This window comes from Calliphora vicina, chromosome 3, assembly GCF_958450345.1.
Source record: "Calliphora vicina chromosome 3, idCalVici1.1, whole genome shotgun sequence".
Lineage (NCBI taxonomy): Eukaryota > Metazoa > Arthropoda > Insecta > Diptera > Calliphoridae > Calliphora > Calliphora vicina.
This window is the reverse complement of record NC_088782.1, coordinates 6,133,337-6,139,383: the sequence shown is the minus strand read 5'-3', so window position 1 is coordinate 6,139,383 and position 6,047 is coordinate 6,133,337. Positions and strand designations below refer to the sequence as shown.

The following is a 6,047-nucleotide window of genomic DNA, read 5'->3' as shown; positions in this document are numbered from 1 at the left end:
CTGAAACAGAAACAGCACAACACAACACCATCCCACACAAACGAAGATCATTTCAAAGTTTCGTGGCAAGAAACTTTAAGAAACATTAAACCATGAGTTACTGCTGTACACACAGGTAATTTCCTCTTTCTACAAAATATCACTACAACATACAATATTTTCCAATTTTTACCAACTTTTGTTAGTCAGTATTCATGTTATTTTTTTATATTTTTTTTTGCTTGTTATTGTGGTGTTAATGCATGTCTTTAGCTGCTGCTCCTGTTCTACGAGCATTTTCATCCGATTTATTTTATTTCATTTCATTTTAGTTATTTTACATTAGAGTGCGCATTACTGGTTGCATAAATGTAGCTAACTACCTACATATAGTTGAGTATTTGTGGGATCTTTGTTTTCCCCCACCCCAACAAAAAGCTACATATATATTTAGCCAATAATTCGGTTCTGCTTTTATGTTCTTTACAATTACTATCATTTTTATAGCAAATTCATACATACACACAAACAAACATGTGTATTTTCATATACATACACAAAGAATATGCTGTTGGCCTGGTATATTTATCTATATTTGATTCCCAGTATATTTTGCATTAAAATTTATTTGCAAGTGCTAATGCTAACTAATAATAATATCTATCAAAGAAATAAATAATACAGGAAATGAATTTCATTGCAGATTGTCAAAGAAGATTTGAATAAAAAAAAACGATTTTTTTTCTTTAGAAATACGACTTATTTTATGATTGAAAGTTGTAAATTATTTAAGTGAACCAACTTTTGAAATCGATGTCTTTCGATCAGAAAGCTTAGTTCTATTGGATAGTAATTCAGACACATTTTTCAACAAAATCCTTGAAGACCTCTTTGGTCTCTTAGTGGGTGCGATTTGGATATCTATCAAAATAAATATTTTGTAACTCAAAACATAAAATTTTTGTATTTTTATTTTTGCAAAATCGAACTTTTTTCCCAAAATATGAGACCAAAAGCCTCTTAAAGGAATACAACCAAGCTATATTTTGAGGAAAAAAATAAAAATGGCCCATTTTGGGAAAAAAGTCAACAAAGTTTTTGATTTTGCAAAAAAAATCAAAAATTTTGAGTTACAAAACATTTATTTTGATAGATATTCAACATACATCCCAATAAAATACCAAATAGGTTTTCAAGAAAAATATCTAAACTTTCTTTTGAGAGAAAAAAATGCCCATTTTGAAAAAAATGTCAAAAAAGTTTTTGATTTCAGAAAATTTTTTTTTATTTTTTGAATGATTTAAGAAAAAGCTATCTCAACTATATAGGCAAAACTTCCCAAGCACTTCATTGTACATAATTTTTATTAAATTAAAGAAGTATAACGCTTTCCATATTCTGGACGTTTTTCGGCCAATGCTCGCTTCAAATGAATCAGTTGTGTTCGGTACAGGTTCTTTGTGATGCTCTAGATAGGACCCATTTGGTCATTCGAGACATTATTTCCCACCAAATACAGAGCATTTGCTTAGAGCTATGAATATTTGGCTTTGGTGTCGATTCGGCTGGTAGGCCGGCCTACACATACGATCTCTTACGCTTCGTAACAGATCAATTTTTCATCGCAAATAATGATTCGGTGCAAAAATGATTTTCTTTTTTTTCAGACATACAAAATCGTCTTTCAATAACTCTCAGCTTCAGTTCGTAATTAATTTGCAAACTCTTTTTGAGTTTGACAACAATCTTCATGAAGTAATGCCTCCAATTATTGGACTTCAAACTTTTTTTGGCTGGTCTGGGCGATCTTTATCATCCATTTCAAAATCACCACTTCAGAACCGCACAAACAATCTTTCGCACGTTGAAACTGATGAAACACATTCGCGATAAGCTTTAGTGAGCAATCATTGGTGTGCTTCAGAGGTAGTTTTTTTCATATTAAACAAGTAAATCAAAACTTCCGGCATATGATTCGTTGGTGCAAAATTCGAAATTTTTTTGGCAAAAAAAAAAACGTTATTGTTTACACTTTAATGTTCAATAACTATGTGAAAATAATTAACAGATATACATATACCCTTCAAATGATGACATGTAAGTTATTCAAAACAAAAACCGAGTAATGTAAATCCCGCATTTTTAAGTCGTACACCCAATAAATATTTAAAGCATTAATATGAAACACTCTATTAGATAAATTTATCTCTTAAATTTTTATTTTTTTTTTTGGAATTTTCATCAACATACTTTTATTAAGATTTTTTTATAAAATTTTAGCTTAGAAATAGAATTATTCGAGTATTTAACAACCTTGATCAAATATTTTTTTTTATTATTTTTTGGACATTCGAATAAAACTATCATATTCCTCGATTATTAAGCTTTCTTCTTATATAAAAAGCTACAAAAGAAAGTTTAACTTTCAACTTTCAACGATTAATCGAATAATTTTTTATTCTAATCTGAAAAATGTTTTTCATTCAAATAAAAATATATTATCTCCAAGATTATATAAGAAGAGCAATCAAAGTTAATTAATAAATTTTAAGTCATTCGTCAAATTAGAGAAAATGTTTCATAGATTCAAAATTTTTCATGATAATTTATATCTATAAAAATGAAATGGTATGTAATGGCATCACGTGAGAACGGCTGGAGCGATTTGGCTGATTTTTTTATTCGATTCGAAATTTTCAGGAGATGGTTTGTAAAAAAAAATCAAAAATTCAGGGTAAAACTCGGAAATTTTTTTTTTTAATCCAGTCAACTGTAATAAAAAAGCTCCCTAAAGTATACAGTACAAATTTATATATTTTATTTGCAAATAAATAAGAACAGGCAGGTGTATGTGGGTTGTTGAAACTTGAAGAACTAACATTAGTAAATGCTACCGGGCGAAGCCGGGGCGGTCAACTAGTTGTATATAAATGTGCCTGAATTTTGTTGATGCTGCCTTGAATTTCCTCCTTCACCGAACGGGTAGAAGAGTTCTTATTGGCATTTACTTAAAATTGACCCCATAAAAAGTACTAACTAATATCTCCCATATACGGTTCACTTCCGAAATAAATTATACTACTCGGTGTAGTACCTTATATGACGATACTATCTTACTTGTTTTTTAATAAAAAAAAATTTCAAATTATTTTTAAAATTTTTTAATTTTGCCCCAATTATTTTCATAATCATTTTTAAGGAGACAGACATTATTTGGATAAATATTCAAAAGGCCTTTTTCTAAACCAACTATTAAGTGATCTTTATTTTATCCTCGAACTTTTCAGAATCAATATTTTCAAGTAATTTTTTTTTTTCACTTAAATCGATTGCAAAATGCTAAAGCATTATCATTTCACAATCAACTTAAGTGATCTTTATTTTATCCTCGAACTTTTCAGAATCAATATTTTCAAGTAATTTTTTGCCAGTTGATTTCTTGATTAAATTAAATTGGCTTTATATGACTATCAAATAAATACCTACTAATAAAAAATCGATTAAATCAATGATGAAATAAAAATGTCAATGTTTTTTGTAATATTGTATGCAAATTGGATTCAAATAGAAAATAAAACACAAACTTAAATCCATACGAAATTGATTTTGCAAACAACAGTCATTCTGTTTTGTTATCCCTTTTTTTGTTTTACGAGCCTCTTTCTGAAATAATTCGAAGCTCGTATTTCTATTAGAGTTGCTTCGAATCTTCCATTAAGTGTATGTGTGTTACAAAGATTCTTAACATATGTGTTGGTAGTAAATTTTGACCCAATTTCAACAAGACTCCCAACTGTCTGACATTTAAGATACCACTGAATAACACCCCAACAACAACAGTAGCAATAGCAGTAGCAATAGCAGCAGCAGCATCATCTCGTCCAAAGTTAACTACTTGTCATACGGCGGTAGAGTAGATGAAAAGGAAAATTAAAAAGAAAAAACACACAAAAACAACGTCTAAAACCAGAACAGAACAGGAAACAAGAAAAACATTCATACGACTGAGAGTTTAACACATAAGATGAGATGAATGAATAAATGAATGTGTCTGCCAACTCACAAACTCTCATAAACACACACACATGAATTTGGTATTTTGTATGGAACTATTTCATCTTTTTTGTTTTCAAGAGCCAAGAAAGAGCTCATTTAGAAATCAACATCATAAGTATGAGTAGATGATACAACCCAGATGTAAAGGAGTCTAAAAGTCTAGCAACCACAAGCTGTTTACACAGGCACACGACACAGAAGATCACTTCTATTCTATGATCTAGTGATCGCGTATGGTTGGTTGGCTATAATTAAACGATATCTCTAGTATAAAGGCTCTCTCTACACAATTTGTTAATGAATTCAAATCTCTCAATGAGCTTTACGTTCCAGAACGCTTAGCGAAACATAAATATTTGAACGTGTTAAAACAGGAATGACAGACAAGCCAATTACTAAATCCATCCGCTACATGATTAAAAACATACATACATATGTAACTAAAAATAACAAATTGCCTTAAGCTCTGCTAGAAATAAACCTACATACATAAATGTGTGCCCATACCTTTAGTTTACATACATATGTAAACTCTTAGCTACATCATATTCTATTCTATGTTTATTCTATTAATGTGTGAGTTTTACGTTTGTATGCGTAAATATATGCTTCCGAGTTTGTCCTTAAATGTTTGTGGAGTTAAAAGTAAAAATAAAATAAAACAAGCGGCTGGTTTTTTTCTATTATTTTTTGTTTTATGCAAATACTACAAACATTTTTTTTATTATTGCGTGATGCTAAATTCGGATCTGCTGCTAATAACAATGATGGGTTTTATTGTGACCCAGTTTTCATAGAATGAAAATCAATGTGTCCACTATGAGCTTTACACGTGCACATACAAACTCTCTGGTACACACAAACAATCAAATAGAATATAATAGATATAAATTAGGATGACCCTTATTTTGCTCTTTTGCAATTTTCGATGCTGCCAAGGTCTAAAATGGTTCTCCATCCGTCTGCCACAAAAAATTCAAAAATCGATTCGCCCACTTTTCGGTAGCCATAATCATCGGAACTATAATCATTCCGAACTATATTTTTTTGTGTAAACAAAAAAATAAATGTGGATCAAATTGTTCCTAATATTTGCTTGCAATCCTATTAAAATTTTGATACAATTTTTAGTTTTAGACAGAGATCGAAAATAACTCGTCCATATACCAAAAAACCCAAATTGTGATTTATATTTTTGTGATAAAAATAAATCACTGAAAATAACAGTTATAAAATGATTTTTATTTAAATGGTTTGGTATGACCTTTATTCGTTTTTGTTGTCTTTTAATGGTTTGGTGTGAGATAAACAATTCATTTGTTCTTGTTCTTAATAACTGTTACTTTCTCTTTTATTTACATACAATCACATATTATTAGTAATTTTTAACAAATTATGGAAATAATATGATAAGTATGAAGTAATGAAGACTGAGTAACAGAAAACAGTAAACAGAATTTTTTTTTAAATTGTTATTAATCTTTTGATAAATTTTATATATTTAAGCGTTGATTTGCTTAAAATGCATTTTTGCGATTTATTTTTCATGTTCGCAAATAAAAGTCACAAGATGACCTTTACGAAAAAAATAAATTATAAATCACTCATCCAGATTATTTGTGTTTGTTTCTTTTCTGTTTCTCTCCACCCCAAACCTAAAATGTTCTCGAATAAATCGCTCTCTCAGTGATATATCACAAAAAAAAAATTTTAAATGGCTGCGAATGAGAATTTACCATTGAAATGAAAGTGAACCCATTATTTTCGGTCTCTGGTTTTAGACTATCAATAAATATGTAATATGTAATAAAATCGTTATTTATTAACGAAACTCAATGAAATTTTCAATGTTTTTTAAGTTTGTGATTCTAAATAACAAGGTGTAAAAAAATTTGTCAAAACGTTAAAGGAAATCCCGCAATTGCTAAAAATTCAAGCGAAAATCCCAAAAATGGTATTTTTTACAATTTTGCCTATAGGGTCCACAATTCCTTGGGGCTGGGAAAATACTT

General features: G+C 29.3%; 1 protein-coding gene across 2 annotated transcripts in view; it reads left to right on the top strand.

Moving 5' to 3' along the window:
* Window positions 1-6,047, top strand: part of LOC135954258 (protein SCAI) — a 28,121-nt gene continuing 22,074 nt past the window's right edge. For both annotated transcript variants that reach the window (XM_065504340.1, XM_065504339.1), the window contains exon 1: window positions 1-115. The gene's annotated coding sequence lies outside the window, so the exon portion shown is untranslated. The remainder of the gene's footprint in view (window positions 116-6,047) is intronic.